Source organism: Psittacula echo (assembly GCF_963264785.1).
Source record: "Psittacula echo genome assembly, chromosome: 1".
NCBI lineage: Eukaryota > Metazoa > Chordata > Aves > Psittaciformes > Psittacidae > Psittacula > Psittacula echo.
In genome coordinates, this window is record NC_137735.1 from 65,034,115 (window position 1) to 65,059,988 (window position 25,874).

Consider the following 25,874-nt stretch of genomic DNA (forward strand, 5'->3'; position numbering starts at 1 on the left):
TTTGCATCCACTTGCTGCGTCTCGGTAGCGTCAAGTGAGTTTCATTGCCTTTCCTGGTTCCTATGTGTTAAGATTGGGACCTTCCCTTCCTTTCCAGTCTGTGTAGCTGTAATCCCTTTGCTGAGCTGAGGTGGGATTAAGTGTCCTTCATCTCAGTTCAGGTGCAGCAGTTCACAACAGCAAGAATAAGCATCTGTACAAAGGGAGGAAGGGAGAAGAATGAACTTCGTTCAGCCTTCATCTACAGCTTGCTCAGCATAGATAAATGTGGAGGGAATACTGCCAAGTACTGTGAACCACTGTCGAGTGCATGCAAACATTGCTTTTAGGGGGTGGGTTTGAGTGGCTTTTCTTCTGGCTGGAGGAAAACGTGGATCCAAAGTCTGTACACTGGAACGTGGAAATACTGGTTTTCAAAGGGTCAGTTGTAGGAAATCTGAAAAACTGTCAAAACAGTGTTTTCCCCTCAGTTTGGTTTTCAGAAGCAGCTATAACATTTTTCCTGAAACACAGATCTGTTCAGCCTGAAACACACCCATGATGGAAAATATTAATGCTTAGTTTTCAACAAATAAAACTTTCTCTTCACTTGCCGATAAAAAGGGAAACGTTTGGCAGCTTTACTTGTAGGTACTGTTCCACTGGTGATGCTTAACTTTGCCACAAAATTTAAAAACGCAGAACTGGTCGCAGGAGTGGTTCATGTAGTACCCTTGAAATTTCCTGGTGTTTTGCAGTTGTCTGTAGAATACATAGTCATCCTGAGCACATAGCAGATTCGGCTTTTGGTTTTTTCTTTTCTTTCACATTCTTCCAGCTGACCCTAGTGTATCATATGCTGTCCACAGGAGGGCAAGCAATTGCGTAGGGGTGACCGTGGGGATTGCTGATTCAGTAAGGGTAACTCTGTAATGTGATAACTTTACGGAGAGTTATGTCCCAGCATTATACAGTTCGGGTGCAGCTCCTGCGCCTTGGCAAGTTGTGATCGGAGTCTGTGTCGTAATGGCATTTAGCTTCTGGCTCCCAGCAGTGACAGCCTGTGCCTTCGATGGAGGAATAAGCCCTGCAGACAGTTTATTTGGTGACGTTTCTAAATATGTGCGTATGTATATACATACATATGTATACATACGTATAATTTTAGATGCAGTTCATGTGCAAGCTTTGTCAAGCTGTGAGCGCTTGCCTTGCTGCTGTCCTCTAATGCAAGCTTCCATGTCCTCGAGGAGAGTGGAAGAGAGAGGATAAAACATCCCCTGGCCTTTATTTATTCTCTGCCACTTCAGCCCACTGCCCAGATGTACAGTTATAACAGTTCCTCTCTGCATACTGTAAATTATAATCACTGCTTAACTATTCCCTTGCTTTGCATTACACTGAAATGTGTTTTAAAGAAACAATTTCAGATTTGGGTTTGGGTTTTGGGTTTGGTTTTTTTTTTTCATTCTCCAACTCTAAACCAGAAAAGACTGCACTATGAAAGAGGGAATATAACTGAAGACTCATTTTTAAAAAAAATACTAATATTTTCTTCTACTCCCTTGATCTTGAAGGCTTTTTGGGAAAAAGTGTGTGTGGTTCACTAGTACTTAATATGTTTAAGCTTAATTTTAGAATCATAGAATCACAGAATGGTTAGAGCTGGAAAGGACCTCAAGATCATGTAGTTCCACCTCCCCTGTGATGGGCAGGGAAGCTTCACACTAGATCATGTCACCTGAAACCCTGTCCAGCCTGGGCTTGAACACTGCCAGGGATGGAGCATTTATCACTTCTTTAGTCAGCCTATTCTAGTGCCTCACCACCTGCACAGTAAAGAGCTTCTTCCTTATATCTAACCTGAACTTCCTCTGTTTTAGTTTAAACACGTTACTTGTTGTCCTATCGCTACAGTCTTTGATGTAGTCTCCTTAATTGCAAAAAATTTCTTTCTTGTGAGGGTAAAATTCCTCTCTGGAGTACATGTACCTCCTAGCTGTTTGCTTCATTGTTGCTTAGGTTTATGCTCAGGCTTTGTGGCTAAAACTTTTCGTGGGTTGGTTTAAGGGAAGGATTTCTTTGTAACACAGCTCAGGAGCTGGTCTGTCTCACCACATCCATCATGAACCCGTGTTAGATTTAGTAGATATTTTATTGTGGATCTCGGTGAGACTCAGATCTTAAGACTATGAAAACAAGCTGCTTTGCTCACAGCTTGCAGAATTCAATGAAATTGATTCTTCACATTTGAGTTGTATTTTTTCTTCTTGTGTCAGAAGAGGGGTTTTGTATAATTTGTAATTTGTAAACCATAGTTTGAGATTCTCCTGATAGAATGAGAAGTGTGCTCTCTGGATTTGGGTGGATATAGCACTCTATAAATACAGTTGTGTAGCCCTCTAAATTTAAGTGCTTGTGTGTTTTGTTTTTCAACCTGCCTTCCTTTGTGTTCCTTTCAGTTGATGGGAGTTGAACTGGTCTCATATTCTCATATTCTGCAGTATAACTTTGCTGAAGAGGTGTTCCTCCTGAGATCTTTTGGGTTTGGGTATTTGACTAATGATGAGAACTTGAGCTTCAGTCTGGGTTTAGATTTTCTTACCCATCCAGCTGTTGGGTTACATATCTGAGATTATCTACGTCTTGTTGTGGTATCACAGAGGTGAGCAGTATAACAGGACCACTCTGCTGGGAGCAGTAGATGATCCCACAACTGAGAGCAGCTGCAGAGGCAGAGCCCTGGGTTTGCTTGTGCTAACTGTCCCTGTGCAAGTAAAATCTTCAGTGTTTAAATTGAATATTCAATTTCATTGTAATCAGTAGCTTTTTAATTCTGATGCCCAAAAACCATTGGATGACCTAATAGAGATAGGGCAAATTCACGTCACTTAAACCAGAAAAGGAAATGTCCCCAGAGATTTGAATGAAAGAGCTTGAGATTTCTCCGTTAACTTCTTTAGCTGCTGAATAGAAATAAGAATCCTTGCAAAAAATTTCTAATACGGTTGTAGAATGGATAATTTGGGATTCTGTTTCTGTTCTTAACTAAACCAGTAGCTTATCCCATCTCAAAGGGACAGTAACAGAAATCACGTCCATTTGGTACGGAAGAGTACCTTTCCCTCAGAATTCACAAGTGCTTTGCAAGGGGAAACTGTTCACTGACCTGCAGTTTATTTGGTTTTCTGTCTTTCCAGAAACCTGTTGGTAGGAGGCGGCGAATGAGGTGACTTTCTGCAGCATCTGGGCTGTATTTGTCATTGAGCGCAATCTTTATTTTATACAAGAAGTACATGGACACAAAATAATGAGTGATGAAAGATTAAGTATGTTTTTGTCATACCATCTAAGAAATGTCCAGCATGGGACACTTTCCTGTATATTTAAATGTTTGGGTTGTTAATTATTTATTTCCTATCTGGTGAGGTGGAAGCACCTCACTGTCAGGATATCTGGTAGCTGTCACCTGCCTTGGGAAGATGGATTCTTCTGGGCACAGTTGTTTTTGTGTCAGTAGAAGTTCCCTATCACATGTAGTTTTTATCTCTGGAACAAGACTCCATATTTCATAGCCACTTAATTTGATGATTATTTATACAATAAAATGGCAGCATTAAATTTGTAAGTAGTGTAGAATCAAATTGATTTAAGTTCTTGTGTCCACTATTAATCTTCAAGGAAACCAGTACTAGAAAGGAAATACTGCTGTGTCCTACTTGTCCCCATAATTTCTTTTTTGTGTTAGACTTTTCATAATTCTGTTGAGAAGTAAAAAAAAAAAAAATTATTATATTTGTTATTTATATAACTATTATTATATGAATATATGAAGTCTGGGCCTGATCATCAAACTTGATTTTTCTAGCTTTCCAAATCTTCAATTGTGACTTTATAGTAAGCAAGTGTGCAGAATTTTTACCTTGATTTGTGTCAGGAAACTGAGCTGCTGATCTTCATTCCCAAACAAAAATGGGTCTGACTATCTGAGCTAGATTTTTGAGATACACCTGCATTGGTGTAAATAGTGTATTTGCATTTATCACTTAATGTGAATTGGGAGAACCAACACTGTCAAATATTACCTGTTGCTAGAAATATTACATAGTTGCCTTCTGTGTGGCTGCCTGAAAAGTAACACCCGTGAAAGTGTTCTGATTAGTTCTAGATACACTCTTTCTGGAATTGAGGAAAAGTTTAGAAAGAGGAAAAAATGGTGGCAGGGTGGGAATTGTCTGTCTTTCCACCTAGACTTCTATAAGCATATCTTTTAATATTTGATTTCTTGCAACTTTTGTACATCTTGCCTGGATATTGTCCTATTCGTTATCCTTTTTTTATAAAGTATAAATATTGGCATAATTTACTGAAACCAGTCTGAGTTTGGTCAGTATAGTATTTGCTAGTACAGGATATTTTTGTGGGCTCCAGCTCCACAGAATTTTCTTTACTTAAGTATCAAGTTGTTAATACAAACTCAAGAGGTGCTGCTTCTGAATTATGGATGATTACACAGTCAGTGTAGTTTGAATAAAGGTCTAGGATAAAATGCTTTGGGTTATTCACAGAAGTAAGCCTTAGCAGATAAATACAAATGCCAAAGACAGTATTTTTACTTTAATGCAAGCATTGCATATGTGATTTCTGACTGAGGTGGGAAGAGGAAAAACTAGTTCCAAGTTCTGTTTTTTGATGAAGAAATCTATATGAAATCTGGGGAATTGTATAGAAAAATATATGAACATTTAGTGCAGTATATTCAAACATCCTGATGACAGACTTAACCAAAAATACCCTGAATTTAGCCAATGAATACAACATTTCTTATTTCACCATAGTCAAGATTATCAAGAATGTTATTGCTGATTGAAGACCATAAAACTTGAAGGCAAATTTCTTCCTCAAATACACTTACCTTTGGAATACCCTAACGTGCCAGTTCTGCTCTTAAAGGAAAACTAGTTTACATACCTGACATCTGAGTCTTTTAAATCTTACCCAGAGATGTGTTTAGCATGCAGAAGAGTGGAAGAAAATGTCTGAGTCTTCAAAGAAAGGCTTGAGGGAATAAGGAAGGGAATACAAACTACAGCAGTCTTAAGGGAAAAACTCTTAAAGTGAAAGCTTGGAAGTGAAAAGTGTACGTAACTCCTCTAGTCTCCTCAACATACTGAAGTTTAGCACCTCAATTATGGTATAATTGCAGAAGGGATACTTCAGTATGGAGTAATTAACAAATACTGACCAAAGACTGGGGAGGGAAAATGTTAAAAGATTTTTTGTAACAGGGAGATGGAAGGAGCAAAGAATAGCTTGCAGTGTGTGAACTCTTTCCAAATAATTTGTAAAATTAGCTATAAAAGCCATTCTCTTTACTGGATGTCTACTCCTTTCTTACATGTTTCCATTCATGCATAAATTTAAAGTGGAGGTTGTACAGCATTACAGCATTACAGTTGGTGCTTGTAACTTTTGCATGGGACGTTTGGTCTCATTCTCAGTTGAGCAGACACATTCAACTTCTAGCACTTGCAGAAGTATTCTGCATATAAAGATAGCATTCTTGTCGATTTATACACAGAGGTCTTCGTAGAGCAAACAAGTGATACATTTCTCTCCTGGGGAACTAGCAGTCCCATTTGTGCATGTATTGACGGGCTTGTTTGGAATGTCACCAAATATATTTAATCCAAACTGAAATGGAGTTTTGCCATAGACTGTCATGAACTTTTACAGATTTAGTATTTAACATCCTTTCAGATCTGTGAATCTCACTATCTGGGGGGAGAGGAGGAAAAAAGAAGACCATTCAAATTTCATGAAGTCTGCATTGTATAAATGATAAATGATGATGAGCATATGGTACCTTTCCATGAACAGACTTGCATATGCATAAAACTTTCTTTGCAAGTAGCCTTGGAAGCATGTAGAGCTTCCAATGTATCATTCAGACCACTAAATTAGACTTTTTCCTTTCCCCCTCCACTCCATGTTACTGTTAAATGACAAGAGATAGGATAACTATACTCCTTAATTCCTTTTTTCCCTATCTTTTCTGTCACTTCTCCCAAAAGATTTCAGGGAATCATTGTTAAACAGTGATCGTCATTCTGGCTCCCTGATGCATTAAACGTGAAGACATTGCCTTCAGCTGAAAGGCAAAAACATAGAGGGTTATTGGAAAATACAGGGAGACAATAACTATATAAATAAACGATATGTTAGTATATTAAGGAGTTGATCACACACCTCAACACTGATTTAGTCGTATTGGGAAAACCAGGGGAAAGCGATTTTTGTTTTCATGTGGACCTGTATGACCTGTTCTGTATTTGATATGCGTTCCTTGTAGTGAATTAAGGAGAGTGTGTGTGTGGATGATTATTCTTCTTTATGCATGCCAGTTGTCCTCTACTGTGTTAGCTCCTCTCTGCAGACTGACAGTGAACTATAAAAAAACCTTTTCTGTATCTAATCTGAGATGGTTTTGAAGTGGATCTCGTTGGCCCTAACAGGATTGGAGCTAGCAGCATACAGCCAATGAAAATGTCAGACTTCGATTCTGTTGCTGGGCTAAGGCTCAATATTGTCCTTCATTATTCTTGCATATAATTTTATTTATAGGTGGCGGTGTTTATGAGGACATAGAGAAGAGTGGTGGGAGAAAGACAGGGAAAGAAATGTTGTTGGATTAACGGCCTTAATGTACAGAGATATGCTGGTGAAGAGTTGGATCACTAGAGTCATCCTCAGAGATCTGGACAGGTGGGTGGGTAAATATTAAGATCAAGTATGAGCAGCAAGTTAACATCAGCATATTAGCAATTTATAACAAGGTTCTTCATGTATTAAATCTCAAGTAGTGTGTCCTCATGTAAATTATGATTAATCACATACTTTGTTGCATGAAAATGTTGTTCTGATGAACTCACAGCAGGGAAGGATGCTGCAAAATAAAGTGAAGGCTTGAGACAGGTAAACATGCCAGACAGTATTTCGAATGGGCTCCATCCTGTTATCTTCCAGGAACAGATGTGTGAGATGCAGTAGTATTTTAAGCAACAAGCTCATTTGGCCTCACATAACTACATGCATTTGAAACAATCAGGTAGACAGTAATTTAGAAGGTGAAGTTCAGTATCAATTTGACAGGTAGTGCTTTAGTGTCACTCATCAATCTGATAATTATGAAATATTGTTGCAGTTTGTCCAAAATATCTCTGCCTGGCAGAGCATCAGGTGAGATGGCTTCTTGTCTACTTTTAAAAAGGAAATTGGAGAAAACTGGGAACGAAGGGCACAGGTTTAAGTAGTAGTAATTGTTTTACATATGGAATTTCTTGAAACATTTGAGGGTTGCAGTAATACAGAAGTGATGTATATAATCTTTCTATACTATCAGTAATAACCAGAGCACCTCAGAACACTCTCAAGAGCTTAGCAACTTGGTAGTTGATAAAATTATGCCAGGGCAGGTTTGCCACACTCCCCTCTTCCCCCCACCCCATCTGCTTGGCATAATCAGAAGATAATGATTTTGCCACTTCATCACTTCAGTAATTTAATTTTTGCTCCACTTGAGAGAGGAGGATTTTCACATTCGGAGTGCAGAGTTATTCCCCGTAGTGTTCTGGATGTAAAGGGAAACTGTGGCAGAGATTCTCCCTTACAGGAGGAGCCACCTGGAAGCAGCACCCAGTCCCTGCTTCCTTGCCAGTCTTCAGACTGCACCCACCGGGGTTCTTTGTGGTTAAAGAATAGAAGCATATGCATGCCTACAGTGAAAGGGCACACAGATAGGAGATAGAGATCTGCAGGACCATCTTAAATACGTTTCTATCAATTAGATATTATTTCCTATGATACAATCTTAAATCCTTCCTTCATTAAAATTTTAAACTCCTCAGCTCCAGAGTAAGAGGCTTCTGTTCCTTTTCTCCTTAAAAATAATGCATATATGTCTATTGAAATTGCATTGTTATATTTAAAAATACCTTAACAGGCTGCTTTCTAATGAGCATTTTTTTTCTGATAGCGGTGCACTTTTTCTAGAGCAGTGGAACAGCTCATAAATAGTTAATTGGAGCGATAGGCTTGTACTTGTATGCTTGAGTAACAGTCTTGGTGGATAACTTCTCAGTCATGCAAACAGGCACACTGCAGCCTTATCACAAACAGCAGCAATATGTCAAATTCTGAAGAGCAATGAGAGACACAGACAGACTTTCCCATCTAATTCTAGTTAAGTAAAAAGCTGAAGTATATTTGCTTAAGACAACAGTATCCAAAGTAATCCGGATTCTTCTTCTGTAAGCTTTTTTGTTTTTTCTTTTTAGGACGTGATACCCATTAAAATAAACTTGGACTCAAGTTAAAATGTTGAAGCCCTTGCTTTGTGTAAAAGATTGTGTTCTGCTTCCACATCATCTGGTTTTCAGCTCTTCAGTATATAGCTTATCCCTGTCATCTCTTTCACTGCACTGGAATTTAAATATGTATATCATGTTTTGTTAATAATATGGCAGTGAATTGAATTACTGTATTTTTAATGAAAGCTCTTTGGGTTTAATGAGTAAAGAAATAATGTAAAATATAATAACCCAAGCCTTAATATTTTCTTGATCACAAGTCAAGCCTTCTATATAATTTATTAAAGTAGCATAGTGTCCTTAAATTTGAGGTCAAGATTTTGCAGGCTTAGCAGAGATTTTTATGCATAAGGGAAAGATGAAACTTTAAAAATATTATTTCAGCGGTTTCATAATTTAGGATTGTGACCTCATGCTCCAAGAATAATTATGGCACATCACAATCAGCAGTTTATCAATATTCAGCCATAGACTTCTTAGACTCTCTTTGTATCATAGCTTGTTGGGTGTTTTTCTTTTCGTGCAACAAAAGTAACTTAAAAAAACCTAGTAAACACCTTAAGGAGCACAGCCAACAGCATTACTGGGTGGGGGGCTTTAACCAGTATCTACACTATTTATGAAAGCCACTTTAATTCTGTTCTTTTCCTGTATTTTTATTTGCTTGTTACACCTTCTGCTGCCAGCTGGGACCAGTGTTTCTAAGGAGCTATCACAGTGACCACAGGCAGCCCTTAGGGCCCTGCGTTTGTGGCTGCCTGGTAAAAACTTATCAGCTGTGCTTTGGCTGTGGCCACCATGAAATTGTTGCGGCTGCGCAAGTGGTTCTTGCAAAAATCTGGGGGGTTGCCATTGGTTTAAACTGTAATGGCAATGGCAGAAAAGGCATGAGAACTTAAATGAGTTTCTGTGGCTGCTTAGAACTAGTCTGGGGCTGTAAAGCTGGTGGTGTTGCATCAGTCCATAGGCAGGATGGTCAAACACTGAGAGCCAGATACAAGGAAATCCCAAATCAGTAGCGTGAACACTTTACCAGTTTATTTAAATATCCATCTGGCATCTCTGACAAAGTTCTCCAGCCTGCTCACCCAGGAGCAGCTGGCAGCAAAATAGCACAAAATCTTGTTTCTGTCCTGTAAATATCCTGTAAATACCACAGAGAAGGACAGCAGGCGTTCGTGGTGCTTCTGCTGGAGAAGCTGGTCGGAAAGCACCACCTGGGCCTGGCAAAGGCACCACCATTGACAGCCGTCAAGGACAAGGTGATTCCTCACAGGTTCTAGAATGCAGAGACCCAACTCAACAGAAAGAATAGAGCTCATGCTTTGGAAACTGGTGTAATCATTCGCTTCTTGCAGGAAAAAAGAAACTTCTATGTTTGCTGAAACAGTGGTTAGCAGGCCCAGAGGTTTGGTTTGGTTGGGGTGAGGAACAGTTAATGCAACTTTGCAGCAAAAGACATCTCAGAAAATCTGAGAATAAAGGCCTGTACATTGTCTTTGTCAAGTAAACCAAAGCTTGTAATACCATTAATCTCCAGGGTTTCTTCTGGCTTCAGCAAAATTCAGCTGTTAGGGCAAGTTCTTGAATTGGCAACTCTGGAGAGTGTTTTCCATCAAGGCAGAACATTGCAGCTTTTTGTTGTTGGAAGGGCACGAAGCAAGGCTTCGTCCCCACCTTGATCTGCCTTGGTATTTTGTAGACAGAGCTGCTTCTTGACATTTCTGGAGTCTGCAATAGAGAAAACTGCATGCCATGTTACAGGATTGGGGGAATTTTCAACTTTCAGTGATTTTTGCATCAAATCCAAGGTGACACAGCTGATTACCTGCGGCCTCCTCTCTGCCAGCAACTGCAGTTGGTTCCCAAATGCTTTAGAGCCAGGAGGGGCTGAATCTCCAAGATATTTTGCCAAACAGCTTGGCCTGAGCACGTCTGTGAGGGAAACAGGTCCTTCTTCAGCCTCACTCTACTAGAAAATGTGCATATTGGCAGCGCAGGCTTGACACTTGTAGGCAATTTCTGCTACTTCTGCAGCAAGTTGCCTGAGCATTGCACTTGACAAGAGTCACAAAAAAGGATAACAAAAGGCAGAGCAGTATTTGTGAGATTAAAGCAGTATTTCTGGAATGAAAGAAGCTCTGAACTTCAAACAAGTGCTTGGTATGCATTTACTTTTATTAATGTTCCTGTGTATGACTGTGAAATTTGGATAACAGCCTTGTTTCTTCCGAGCATTAACTGGTTCCTTTTGGATGGTCTTTTAGTCCTTGCTGGTATAAAAGGCCTGGAAAAGGTTTTAGATGTTTAGGTTCTTGCAAGTGTTTTCAAATACTCGTCTTAGAAACACTGTTTTAGTCAATACGGGAGAGCAGATAGAGATCTTCTAAGAGTAGGATAGACGGCGTGCTGCCCGAAGCTGCTTTCTGTGGACTCGTGGAAATCGGAATGACTCTGAGGCAAGTCTAGGAAATACTGCAAGGATGTGTTGAAGGGAAGTCTACATCTGTAGTCTAAAACCACACAAAAGACAATGACACTATTTACTGTGGTCAGGCTTTTGCAGATTCAATAACTAGACTTCTATAGGTTTATGCGAAACTAGAATGTGTTACGGGAGAAAGCAAGGAAAACAAAAATATGTGAATCAGATGGGTATCTAGCTGTTAATGTGCTGCAAAAATGGGGTTCATTTCTTGCCAATTTAAGATAAAAAAAAAAAAAAGCCAATTCTTCCTTCACAGAATAGTAGGATTTAATTCACCATCCACCATCATAATGGCAGCTCTTCTGCCAGAAGCGCACAGAAAAACTTCGGGTATGCATAGGTAATGGTGATAGCACCATGTCTTATGTGCAGTGTGATGTTACCTGCCATCTTGTGTGTGCTATTTTTAGAGGAAGTTGATACTTTTGCTTCAGAAATTCTGAATTATAAGAAAGAGTGTGAGAGAAAGCAGTATCCAGTCCATTTAGGCCCAAGTCTTCTGCTCCCTTTGACCAAGGAGCAGGGTTTCCACTGTGTGTTCACGGTGAAGAGCTGTGGGCTGTGGTAATGGCACCGCAACTACCTGTGAGCTTAGTTCAGATGAGCTGGGACAGAGGCTGCTAACAAGATCTGTAATGGCTGGTTTCTCTGATGATAAATTAGTTTTGAGTGAACCAAATCAAACATTCACTTCTGTCATAAAGTGGGACTCCTGGCGTGTTTCCCTGGAAAGGACAGGATGGTCTGAGGGAGTATGTGTGAGCATCCAAAGCTTTAAAGCAATGGTAGCTGTTGAAGCACTTTTTGCTATCAAGTCCTTGGTTATGGTAGTAAGACCCTAGGTTGAGCCTAAGGAAAATAAGTTTTATGTAACTGTGAGTTCTTGCCTAATAAGTTTTGAATGTCAGCCAACTTCAGCAAGATTTTACAGTAGGTAGCTATTACCTCTCTCAATTTTTGCTGTTATCTCTTACCGTTTCCATTAAAATAAGTGACTAAATGAAAAAGAGGCACCCAATTAGTGCCCCCACTAGAGGAAAGGTGATAGTTCGCAGTTTTGCAAGTGGGAAGGAGGAAGCCTTAGGATGAACAGTTTCGTTATTCCTGCTCCCGAATAACAGCTTAATTTAAAAGAATAGTAAAACTGTTTTCATGTATGTTGGGCTCAGCCCTTGCTCTATTTGGTGTAAGTTTATTGGGAATACAGAAAGCAGATATGGAAGTAAGAAGAAGTTGTAGGTCTCTTAACGTTTTGTGACTCCAGTGGGCTCCTCTGGCAGGAGGTGCATGGAGTGAAGTGGTCTGAAGCCTGGATGCTTCAAGAGGGGGATTGCAGGGGCTTCTTAGATCCTGCAGCCATGTAATTAAGTTACACTGTGATTGCTACAATGTTCAAAACCATGGGTCCTTAAAACTTACTCTTTGTTGAGTCATCTTCTTTCTTCCTGAAGTGCTTACTCTGCGTATTGTGCATCTGTTTATAACAGGAATAATTTTGGTGGCTACAGGGGGGGATAAAAAAAAAAAAAAAAAAAAAAAAAAGGAAAAAAGCTGATTGTTTTAGAATAGGCAGAAATTCAAGGCCAGGCTGGATGGGGATTTGAGCAACTTGGTCTTGTGGAAGGTGTCCATTGACCATGGCAGTGGGTTTTGGAACCAGATGATCTTTAAGGTCCCTTCCAACCCACACCATTCTGTGATTCTATGAAATTGCTTAATGGAGCAAAGAATGTGTGTCATCAGGTTCTTTCTGCTTGGTTTTAATTGCACTCTGTGTGGAACTTGTGTCAGTGAGTGGTATTTTGGCTTAACAATGAATGTAAATATCCTGGTCCTTGCTATAGAAAATTGAAAATCTGTGCCACAGACAGGCTGCATAAATGAGATCTGGGGAGTGATCACTTAGCAAGTAATAATGTTTGCTCACGCTGCTGTACACCTTGATTACTATGTAAATTGTGTAAATTTATGCATAAGCACATAATTATACACACTCAACTGTCAGTTTGCCTCTAGAATAACTTGCTTTTGTGCATAAACAGTTAAACATCCTTTTCCTGAAATGGGAGGGATGATGGTATTTTTTTGTTATTACCAGCTCTCATTCCCACTGAAGTTAAATGCAAGCTGCCTTCCAAAATCAAGGCCTGCTATATATTGCAAGAGTTCTGACAGTATGCAGCAAAGGATTTAGGAGAGGAACTGCGGCTGTGTTCGTTGCAGAACATAACTTCCTTGGTCTGTGTTTTGCTTAATACTCTCATTTTCTTTTAGTCTTTGCTATATGGGTTTCAGCTGTTCAGCTAGAAAGAGTGGTAGGTACAGTACTGTGTATCATTAGTATGTGAGCAGTAGAGTGAATTTCAGCTGAATAAAAATGAATTCTTTGACTTGCAATTGTGAACGTTTCTAGTTTGCCTTGACAATCCTGTCAAGACAAATTTGAACTTTGTCAGCAATTGTGATTGCTTGTGGGAGAACTACCAAAAGCCTTTGCTCTAGGTATCAGTCAGTGATTGCAGCCCTCATCTGCTATTTGACCAAAATTTTCCATGGCACTCAGCAGGCTATTACTTGTCACTCTGACATATAATGGAGGGGTATTTTAATTGATTTAAAAGTTAAAATCTATAGTTATTTAATACAGTATAACTGTATTACATGTCAGCAGTTACACTTGCTGTGAAAATAGGGGAAGGGGAATTAAAAGGACTTGGGGTTTGGAATATTTTAAAAATACACACGCAGTTGATTTTACCTTCCACAAGCTATCAATAGAATTTTTATTTAGTTAATGGGAGCTGAGATTTCCTATTACTGTTGATTTTAAAAGGGATTCTTGTATGTTAACTGTATCTTCAAAGGTTCAATAGTACTTGTCGAAAGTCTTCACTGTTGTGCCGAACAATGAACCACTGCATTTTGGCTCTGATGCTGGTTTGTTTTAGGACCTAAGCCATTCCTCTGTCACAATGTCCTGGCGTCTAAAATAGGTACAGTTTTATGCAAATCCAGGGGGTATGTAAAATTAAAAATTGCAAGTCACTCAAGACTGTACATGCAGCATGAGTGCAGTTGGTTCATTTGCTCACATGCAGGTTCTGTATATGCTGGAGTATGAGATCATGTGCTCTGGCTTTTCTAATTGCTCTTGTGGATGCAAGTATGCGCTGTCTTTCTAACTGGGGATGGTAATGATTAGTCCAAGCCATCTTTTACTATGTGTCCATTTCAAACAAACTCTTTTGCAAGAGAGAAGAAAGCTCTACAAAGATGAATGGCTCGCGTCTTCCCCCTGCCCTGCCCTCCATTTGTTTAAATTAGCTTTTTAAGTTAAGAAGAAGACTGGAAAGAGTATCTGCATTCCTTCTACAATAGTAGGATGAAAACCAGGGCTGTTGAATACTCATGAATGTATCTTTTTTTTTGGCCCATACTGCCCTCCATGTGAACTACAGGCAAGGGAAAACAGAGGAACTTGAAGTGTACAAATAAAGGTGGTAATCAACAATATCAACCACCAACAGGAGTGACTGTACTTTACCTTGTAAATATAAAAGTCAGAATCTCTGCAAATTGTCACTATGTGTGGCAGGGATGGGACAAGTGGGAAGTGATGTCTCTGTCTGAACTGGAGCTGCTACTTGCTGTGTTAATATTGTTAATCACGTTTTTTACAAGCGGATAGGAAGCCTGAGAAGGCTGTTTCACGTGTGACAATTCACAGGTTGGATTTGGATCAGAATACTTCCAGAACTTTGATGTTTCTTTCGGTGTATTTTCTGAGAAGGTACCACAGAGCCCTTTACCAGTCATTTTAGACGAAGGACTTACTTGCTAAAGCTATGCAGGGTAGATGTTTGCCTCCTGAAGGTAAGGCAGGAGGAGAGTTGCATAGCTTCTTGTTTGCACTGAAGAGAAGATTGGAGTGTTTTTCATATTTTACCCTGGCTGGTGAATACTCTGTGGAAACATGAGAGAAATGAAAAGCTGGCCTATAGGGAACAGTTCAGCTGAGGAACTTCACAGTGTGCTGGTGAAGACACATAACTTATGAGTTACGTTTGAAAACCAGGTGGTGGAATTGCACACGTAGAACTTAAATCTAGTATGTGATGAGTTTGGGGTTTGTTTTGTGTTTCCAAAGCAACTCTTCATTTGCAGCCTTAGAGTAGCATCTTTATATTAAAGATATCATTTGAAGAAATGATGGCTAGAGAACTTGCTAAGGTTTTGGCAGAAATCCAATTACAGACTGTTGGTAAGCATCCTGACAGACTGAGAGATTGGAAAATGAGTCGTAGGCTAGATGATGTTTGCAGATAGGCACAGGCAGAGTCCACTGAACATGTAATTGGCCAAGCACAGAAGCCACAGTTGGACAAATGAGGGGTTGTTGCACAAGGGCCAGCTTCACCACTGAGAAATAGGCCACATTGAGGTCTGACTGTTATCTTTCCCTGTCCTGTTTTCTGTTTTTCCTTCTTCTGCTTTTTTCTCCTCCCAGAAGCTGACAGGTGTGAATCCCACATCCGTTTGTCTTGTATTGCCTACTCAGTGCAGGCATATTCACCTCACCAACCCTTGCATGTTCCTCAAACATAGAATCATAGGTTGGTTTGAGTTGGAAGGGACCTTAATGATCATCTGGTTCCAACCCCCTGCCACAGGCAGGGGCACCTTCCACTAGAGCAGGTTGCCCAAAGCCTCATCCATTCTGGCCTTGAACACTTCCTTAGATGGGGCATCGTGACTGATTTGATTTTTTCTGATTATACAGTCAAAAGGTATCAAAAGCCCATGAAGGTAATAAGGGGAACAGTAAAGGAGGTAAAAGTGGAAATCACTGTGGCTTTTCCACATTTTAGTTTTAGGAAGATGTTTTATCAGGGCCATGGTGGAAGGTGAAGAGACGAATTTGCGAACTACCCCAGTTCCTGTGTAGTTCCCCGACCTAGAGCTGCAGGAAGCTTCTGGCTGCTTCTATCAAGTAATAATTTCATGCATTAAAACACCGTGAACAGCTTGAATGTCTTAAAATGGAAAAATGTTAGTTAAAATGAAGTCTTCATTATTTCAGATAGTGTTTTTTAGAAGTCACAGAAGATATTTCAAAATAATGTGACTATTTGCCTTTTAAAATATGTGTTCATCAGAGATGGTAAAGTTGGGAGTTCGGCTTTTACTGTATCATGTAAAGCAAGTGCCAAGCTGGAAACTTCCAGCAAAATGTAAAGCACTGTGCCTAACCTTATTAAGGATTATTACCTTTTGATTAATAAGATCATCTTCAGTGAATTATTTCTTTTTCCAACCTTCCTTTTACAAATGCATGCAGAACTCGCTGCATGTAAGATATTTAAGTCTGTTCATGTCAGGAATTTCTCCAATATGCTTGTGGGCTTGAGTCTTATTACGCAGTTCTGCATTGGTAACTCATACCAAATAGTATTGTGAGCTGTCTGTTGCCTTTCATTTTTCCCTATGCCTTGTTTATGAAGTTTAGATTAGTGTGCAGGCTTTTCTACTTCTGTTTTCTGTTCCTATGTGGAATTATAATATAGCATACAACTGGTACTGCTAATACGCTTTCAGCATCCATCCTAATTTTGTCTTGTTGGTTGAGGGGGGCACAAGGGACTTGAAAAGTCAACTGCCATCCTCCCCTTGCATTCCCCCATTGTATTCTTTTAGCTCAAGCAATAATTATACATGTTGCCTTTCGAAGCCTGTGGGATTGCTCTTATGAGTAAAGGTCTGCCATACTGGGGCTTTTATGTGACAAGTTGGAAAATAGCCTTTGTTCCCATGGTAACCTTTTTTTGTGCTTTGGTGCATTTTTTCCCTATGGTTTCATGGTTGCTCTGGAGGTTTTTCTATTGTGGTATTTTAATCCCCAGTAGACTGGGGATGGCAGTTCAGTTTACTTTTTGCTATTATGACACATAATATATATATTATTTATTTGATTATGGAACTCTTGTAAACTTTTTATATTGTGTGGTTAGGGCATTAGTGGTGTGGTGGCTTTCTCTGTAAGCACTCAGAAGATAAAGCAAACACTTTATAATAGGAAACTATGTATGACTGGACCAAGCTGCTTCTGTTATAAACTAACATTTTCTATACAGGCATTATTTCAGGCCTTATGGGGACAAGCAGTTGCCAGACATACAAGGTAGGTTTTTGTCTCTGCAACAGAATGTCATTCCTTAAGGTTGAAGATGGTTAATACTTGGTCTTCAATGTCATTTCAGGTTACTGTAATAAGAGTTTCATAAAATAAAGCTTTCAAGCAAAGGCGAGTATTTTTAGGAGGTGCTTCTTTAGACTCTGAGGGAAGAACTTGAGGAAGTAGTGAGCTTTATTTTGAAAAGTGGAGGCTTTTTAAGGAGACGTTCATATTACTGATAGCATCTCCCTGCTTTGGGCTTCTGTGTATATTTTTCTTCTTTCTTCCTTGTTCAGTTTGTCTTAGAAATCTTCAGTAGCAGAGCAAAATAGTCACACAGTCTTGTCTTGCCTGCAAGTGATAATGATTTCTTGCTGGTGTCCCCACTAGCAGGTGAACCTCCCTTGAATCCCTGCATTCTATGCTGTTTTAAAATACTGCTTAAGAAGAGGGCAGCAGAGCATCCCTGAGTAAACACCACTATGCTCTTGTACAAGAGTGATCAGGATAGATGATTAGTTTACATATTTTCCAGTGGTGGAAGATGATGCTATGCAAAACCATGTTTCCAAAGCTGTCTCTCTTCCCTTTTAGTCATGGCAGGCGATCAGGTGCACGAAAAGAGTTAAATGAACTCCCTGCTCCTACCCCCAATAGACTTTCAATAATTAACTAGATCATTTTCCAGATAAACTGTTTCTGCCTTATCTTGCCATACAGTACATAGCAATTTATAATCAGCAGCACAGATACCAACATTGCATGCATTTAAACTGCACTCATTCTATAAGTAGACCAAATATGAAAAGTTAGAGAGAATGCACTATAAGACTACTGTTGTTCTCTAGCTTCCAAAGTTGAATGTTTGCTCCTGATAGGGAACTCCCTCTATAGGTTGGCCGTTCCATTTCAATAGATAAATATATTTATGTACTAAAAAACATGCAGAACAAGTCAATTTTATTTCCCTGGGGCATTTGGATCTTGGTACATTGTGACAGTAGATAGAGGAGAAAAGTGCGTTGTAGAGGAGTATTAGGAGGGTGTTGAACTTCTCTGATCAGTAAATCAGTGGGTAAAAAGTAGATTTATTTCCCTAGAAGGTAAGTGCTCCTCAGTTTCAGTCCACCAGAACACGGTTTTGTTTACTCTTAAGTTTATATTTTATACTCTTTAGTTTATAGTTTTCTGTAGTCAACAGATTATTTGAAGGTAAAATTTGGATAGCCAGCTACAGTTCCTGCCAAAAGATTTCAGTTGAGAAGGTCAAGGAAAAGTCAAGGCTTACAGTTGGATTGAGGGAAATGCTGGGTCCTGTCAGTATCCACTAAGGTAAATGGGAACTGAAGGAGCTTAGTACACTTGCTTCATTTTGTAAAATCAACATATGCCTTAAGGTTAAATTAAATACAGGAACCTCTTCACTGGTGACTGCAGCACAGGAGAGCCCATCAGCTTCTATTTGCAGAATAAACACTGGAATTTAAATGCTTTTTTTGTGTGAATCTTTTTAGATTTGGAGGGGTTTGGAAGAAATGAGGGAGCCTTTTCTGTTATCAGTGTGCATCAGAGTTTGCTTGTTACCATAATTAAGATGCAGGTATGAAAGTGTGATATATGACCCTTAGGCATTGCTAAATTGAGTAACTTAAGGTGAAAGCTGGAGCTGCTGAGGAAAGAAGTGATCTGATTTCTCGGTTTGTTTTCTCTTAACCATACGTGCTTTAGCTTCTGATTCCTACATGTTTCATCATACTATATATTTCTTAAAAGAAAAACAGAAATTGAAAATACTGGATTAATTTTGTAATCTGTACATTTGTATTAGGGTTGTAGTGTTTAAAGTTCAAACAATTGAAAGTTTTCTGTCTTGGAATAGAATATCTCTGTGCTTAAAAAAGAGCCAAATAATTGAGACTGACCACTAAATTAAATATACTATCACAGCTACTGGATTTTCTGGGGGTTGGTTTGTTTTTTTTTTTTAATTTCTTAAAAATAAACCGTCAAAGTTGTAGGTGGCAAAATGAGTTTGTTTTGGTGAGATACTGGTCCATTGCTTTGAATTACAAGAAATAATACTGGATTGAATGCATTCTTCATCTCATAAACTGAAACAAACCAAATAAAGGTTAATAAACGGTAATCCAAGCAAGAGCTTCTGGATCCTGAAGTTTGGTGCTTTCAAAAGCAACTGATTTATAGCACAAGAAGATGCTATTTTCTACATCATTTTTCTTCCTTAATTTAATTTCCTGAATATTTCACATTGATAATATATTTTTAATGGATGTTTTTCTGTTATCTGTGTTATTCTAGTAGAGAAAAGATGTTAAAGAAAAAATAATAGATCTTTCCTTAACTACATATATTACTTAGACTGATACAGTACTCCAGATGTCAGAGTAAGGGTGCACTGCTTCAGATGTTATCCTTGATGTCTGTCATCCATAATATGCACTAAAGAACACATCTTTCCTAAAATATTTAGAACTTGATCAAGATTTTTGAGCCTTAAAGTTTTTGTTTGGTTTTTCTAAGGTTTAGTCTTGGGAAGAATAATCTTAGCTGGTTTTTAAGGCTGCAGCTTTAAGGGTTGGTAGTGGCCATAAATTCCTATTGTTTTATTCAATACCATTTCTGTAATGTCTGCCTTCATCTCTACAGGAGCAGGGTAGTGCCCTGAGAAGCTCAGCCAGCAGAATTTGCGGCTATGTTATTTTGTAATTTGTATGCCTCTCTGCCGAACATCACAGAGTAAATGTCGCTCTGCCTGCATGCAGGAGTGTTGCTGAGGCTCAGGGGTGGTTTGGTTTCAGTGGTCCTTCCTCAGCTCAGTGTTCGTGATGTCCCATGTGACTGCCTTCTCTTCTGCAAACCTGATAGTTTCATCTGTGCACCTTTTCACTTCTCTGTGCTTTCTTGGTCTGCTGACAAGAAGATTGGTTTATATAGTCTGACATTTAAGAAATACCATTTTCCAGTCTGCTAACTTGCTTTATGCAAAGAGTTACAGGAAAGAGCCAGGGTGCCTTCCTGCAGTGAAACTTCTTAAAAAATTCAGTCTACACAAGGTAAAAATGATACCTTACCCTTGACAATTAAAATCTGGGGGATGATACATGCTTATGGTGGAGGTCATCATCAAAACATCATGGTGTACCGATCAAATAATCTATTGCACAACTGTTGACCATAATAGTATTTTCTAAATAACTAGTAGTTATCTTGGGCAGTGAAATTATTCTTTCTTTGTGAACACATGCAAAAATAATGGGGGTAATCTGAAGGAGGAGATGGTTATGCTGTCTACTGTGATGGCTGAATGAATGATGACTTAAAGAAAGGAGAGCTGTTAGAGAAGTGACCAGTCAATGGAAACAGTTAGATTAGCTGTGGAAACCAGGAAGAATTCAGGGGAGTATTTGGAAGGGGGAAAAAAGCGTAGTTCTAGGGTAGCATAAACTTGGTAATCAGCCTCTTGATTTTAGTGCCTGGTTGCATAGAGTTGTATTGCCCATTCAGTGTGGGAGTTTCTTGTCTCTCTTGGACGGCTTTGACTGGCTTGTGCATTGAGGTTGGTGAGGATCAAGCATGTGGGTGTGTTGCTGCAGTGGCACGACCGGCTCGGCGGCTCTTGATCAACTCTTGGCCGTCTCCTGATCGTCTGAGCTTCCTTGGATGTGAAAGACGGGTCGAGCTCTGGTCTCCATGCTGAGTCGGACCATCCATGTCCTGGTTGTGAAATACCACTGAAATAGACAGCTCTTGTTTTGGGCCCCAGGAAGGTTGGTTTCGGTATCTGTGTGTGCAGAGTTAACTATAATGTTCTCCTGTGCCAGTCCCCAGTAGAAGAGGATTCTCGCTGGAGTTTACACCCCTTCAGAAATGAGGTGAGAGGGTAGAAGAAAGATGCTGGCAGTCTTTGCTTCTTGAATATCCTGATTATTCTTCCTCCTGCAGTGGGTGTTGTTTGATTGTTGGTTTGTTTTGTTGTTGGTTGGTTTTTTTTCTTTTGGTGAAAATACAATGCTCACCTCAACTTCTTTTTACCTTTGTTTTCACATAGCTTGCTTTATTGAGATGTACCCAGGTTCCTTCTGTTTTACTACCAGAAAATTTCTGTATGAAAAAAATCAGTGATGTGAAATTAAAAAGGACTCATCTAGATCTCATAAAAGTGCTGGGAACAAATGAATTTGGGATTCATACTGTGGCTTATGCTTCTTTGGAGTGCTTCATTTTATCATCAGAGAAGCGTCGTTTGTTTAAACTGTGCTCCTATATGACATCTGGTTTGAAAAGTATAATAACCTGTATAATCAGCTTCTAAAATGCTAGATTATCTGTGGGTTTATTGACTCTTCTTTACAAAATCTGTTATTTCTAATTAATTCTCCATATAACTATCACTAAAGCTAACTCTCAGAGACACAAATGAGTTTGATGGCAGTGGCTAGTCAAGGTCAGCATTTAACTGCCAGCATTCTCACTGCTGAGGATAATAAATCAGGCTTATTCCTAATCACATACCCTACAATGTGACAAATGTTAGTGGAGCCATCTAAACAACCATTTTACAAATCATTTTGAAGATACATTTGGCGTTGTTAAACTGCTCTATGCTGCCCTTGGCTGTAAAAGCATTGTGATAAAATATATATGCTCTGCTAGATCTCTGTATTTGAATCCTGCAGAGTGTGAGTGTGTATGGGGGCGTGTGTTTGCTTTTTCCCCCCCCTTTGTGTTGGAAATAATGAGAGAGGCGTGAAAATAATAACACCTAACCAGCCTACGGAAACCACTGGCTTCTGAAAGCAGTGATGAGTAGCCAGCTCTGTGGCGCTATTTCATGTTTCCTGTGTTTGCAGTTAGAAGTTTATATTGAGAGTAGGTTGCTGCCTGCAAGAAATTTTCTGGGTCAGCAATAGTCCATTGTGTCAAAGTTTAAAAAAGCCCTGTTAAATATCAGAGCAATAGTTGTTAGGCTCTAATATGGATTTGGGCAAATGTTTAAACAGTGTTTTCACTTGGTCTAAAGTTTAAGACTCAATCTGCTGTGGCCCACAGAAGCCATTAGATTTAGCATGTCATTTAAATAGGTATTTGAAGCAGGCTGGTTGCTTTCCAGAGACACAGTTGTAAAGTTCCTCATCTTTATTCTTTTTATTTATTTTTTTTTTTTATGGTATCCATTTATATTTTGACCAGCTCTTGTATTTTTCAAAAGAGAGAACAATTTATTACCTAAATAATCTGGGTTATTGTAACTAAACTGCTCATCTGGAGCAAAAAATCAAACTGAGCTTAACAAAAAAAAAGAAAAAAACAAAAAAAATACCAACCAAACAAACAAAAACCAACCAACCAACCAAACAAACAAAAAAAAAAAAAAAAAAAAAAAAAAAACAAAAAAAAGAAATACAACCTAAAATGAAATTAATATATATGTCTGTTATAATCAACTGAATTTAACACTTTGGTTTTACCTGTTAAGTGTTAACCTGTCTCCACCTTTTCCCACATACCAGTTTACATTAGGATTACTTGTTAGAAATTTATGGGATATTTCTGTGGAAAATTAATGAAAAGGGAAATATTTACCTTGGAGCATGCATGAAAAGCACTTTCAAAGTGGGCCCTTTTTAATATAGTGTTTCTCCCTATAAACATATCATAGGTTATAGAGTTATTCTGATTAATTAAATATTTGGTTTAATAGAAGTGATGAATAAATAAAGTGTGTTTCTATGTCATAAACACTGGGTATCTGGCCTTGAAATGAGGGCAGAGTAGTTTTGTCACCAGTCAGATCGTAATGCTGATCTTGTTCACCATGGTCAACGCACTAGGAAAGGAATGACAGCCTGAATGCAGGAGAGATTCAGGAGAAAAAAGTGTGACCATCCATGTGTGCCTTGCTGAGAAAGAAAAGCTTCTCAAAAATACAAAATAAAGGGAGAGTGTGACTTAATCTGAAGTTTAGCAATATGATTTCAGCATCTTTTTTTGGACTCAGCCTTTTATTATTATTTGCAAGTATGTACAATTACCACTTTACCTTTGCATGAGGTAACATAACAGCATTTGAATTGGTAAATGCTTTGGTGTAGCATGGGTGAAAGAGAACATAAGAGGTGTTAAAAACAAGCCAAAAATTGTTCATTTGAAGACATAGCTAGAGCTGGCACAAGTTGGAGGAGGTTTAAGTACCAACAGCTAATATTAATGTTTCTTTGCAATAGAGTATTTGAGAATTGCTCCATGTTGGATACCTCTGTTAAGAATGAAAATACCTCATTTGTGTTTTAAGCTATTCCACTTTAAAACTGATTAAAAGGATGTATGGGGAGTTAATTGAATTTTATTCCAGAATGTTAAGTTTCCACCTGTGATGCTGTGGTTGAGTAGTTGAATACATGCTCTGTATTCAAGCTGTACCTTCATCTTTCAGCTATAGTCAAGCCCTTCATTTAGAGAAGCACTGTATAAAATATGCTACAGATTATGTCTTAGGTAGGCATTTAATAATAGTTGTGGATCAGCTGGTGTCTCAATGTGTCTTTACTGTCTTTTTTTACCCAATAATTCTGTGTAAGTGAAATTTTGTAGGGTAGCTTGTATCTAAAAAAAGGGTCTCCCACCTTCTGCAAATCCTACATGACAATTTTCAACCAAAAATAATACGTACTTATATATATAATGTAGAAGGAGAGTTTGAGCATGCATATATATGTGTGTGTGTGTGTATATATATATCTATAAAGAAATAAAAAACCACACAAACACACATATCCTGGAAACCTCCATTTCTTCACAGGAAGAGCTCTCTAACAGAATTACCTTTTTACCTTTTTTAGATATTAAATAAAAATACACTGACCTTTTTCAGGGTAGAAAGACTAGGAAATTTTTTGCTAGTCTTATAAAGAAATGGGAACATGCAGCATCAAAATTAAAAATGCCCTAAAAGATTTTGGGGGCATGTTATAATTGAAATGTTTCCCTTCCCAGACAAAATACTGCTGTTTGCAATGAAAAGGCAAAAAAAGGAAAAAAAAAGGAGAAAAGAAAAGAAAAAAAAGAATTTTCAAGGAGCTAGTTTATTTTTTTCCAGATTATTGACATTTTCTCTAGAAAACAGACACCTTTTGAAGAATTCTGTTTAATGAGAGGCTTCATGTTTTTCGTGGAGTATGAAATATGCTTGAGGGAGAAAGTCACGTTTGTTACCTGAACAAATCTGAATGCAGAGCTGAATACCAGCAGAGTCTCAGCAAATCCTGAAGAAGGTACCATCCCTTAGGGGTAGATTAATGCAGAGTGCATAGGTATGACAGTGACTTGAGCATACAGAACTTACTTTAACATAGATTTGATGAGGCTTTCCTTTGTCTTTCTAACAGATGAGCTAATGCCATCACCTAGCAATTATCAAGTAGTGTGATGTTATGTAATGAAAGTATAAATAGCATGACGACTAAAACTAGTAAATCTAACAGACTAGGGAGCAGACGAGCAGGAACACTATTTGGAGCATTTTGATTAGCATCTGAATGCTGTCATTTAAGAAGACATTTAGATTTGATGTTACAGTAAAGCTGCAGGCCAGGAGAGTTGCAGTCCTTGATCTGGAGTGACATTCGTGCTGTGCCCCTGGATAAGTCACTTGGCCTCTGTATACCTCTTTAAAGGAAGATAGAAAACTTGAAAAAGGCAAAGCGTGCGTACTTGAAATTTCTGAGGCAGGCTGGTTTTATCTTATGTTTGAATTAAGGCTACCTGTGAACTTTGTTTCCCAATAACTGACCGACAAGTAGCCTGTGACCCGCAATATGAACGATCAGATTATTTCACCACTGGTGTAAAGTCTCTTAAGGTTGTTTTTGTAAATGTTTGGTAGCATTTAGAGAGATAACGTGAAGAAATGCAAGAGGTCACATTTACCTGGAGAAGAGAGGCTGTGTGGAAGGAAAGACTCCAGAGGCGTGGGAGGAATCCAAAGCTTTCACCTCCTTCAGTATCTGGCACGTTTCTCTAAACGTGCTGGTTACATTAAGGTGGCATTTCCATTTCCTGGGGGAAGAAGGGAGGGAGGAGACTTGCTGCATCATGAAATAGGACTTGTTTATGAAGAGTGCTGTCTCTTAGTGTTGCCAGTGGAAAATACTTCCTAAAGATACCTTTGGAGAGTCATGGTTTAAGGAGACCCAACAACAGAAATGCCCTGCCTTTTAAAAAGGTGGTAGATGGTTGAAGCTGGGTTTGCAAGATGCATCAGTCTGCGGTCATAGCATTATAGAATGGTTAGAGTTGGAAAGGACCCTGAAGATCATTCAGTTCAAGCCCCCAGGCATGGGGCAGCCATAGCTTCTCTGGGCAACCTGTGCCAGTGTCTCACCACTCTCAGTAAAGAATTTTTTCCTCATGTCTAATCTAAACCTCCCCTCTGTCAGCTTGAAACCATTCCCCTTTTTCCTATCCCTACATGCCCGTGTAAAAAGTCCCTGTCTAAATTTCCTGTAGGCCTCCTTTAGGTATTGGAAGACTATTATAAGGTCTCCCATGAGTTTCTCTTCCACAGGCTGAACAAACTCAACTCTCTCAGCCTGTCTTCGAAGGAGATGTGAATAATGGTCTTCAAAACACATTCATTAATGCTTTTGTTCAGTTGAAGAGTTGAAAGCCCGACTTCTTAATTATCATCATTAAAGACCTTTGGTGAGAATAAAATAATGTACAGTTAATGTCTGGTGGTACACTTACCTGTCAATAACAAGTTGGATTCAATACTTTGGGATGGTTTCTGAATCTCTGATGCTGCTGTTTTGGTACCTACAGTCATATGGAAGGGTCTTCTGCACTT

General features: G+C 38.9%; 1 protein-coding gene across 1 annotated transcript in view; it reads left to right on the forward strand.

The window, feature by feature from the left end:
* NR3C2 (nuclear receptor subfamily 3 group C member 2) overlaps nt 1–25,874 on the forward strand; it is a gene marked incomplete at its 5' end in the record, with an annotated part of 201,683 nt that overhangs the window by 86,885 nt on the left and 88,924 nt on the right. The gene's annotated exons all lie outside the window — the stretch shown is intronic.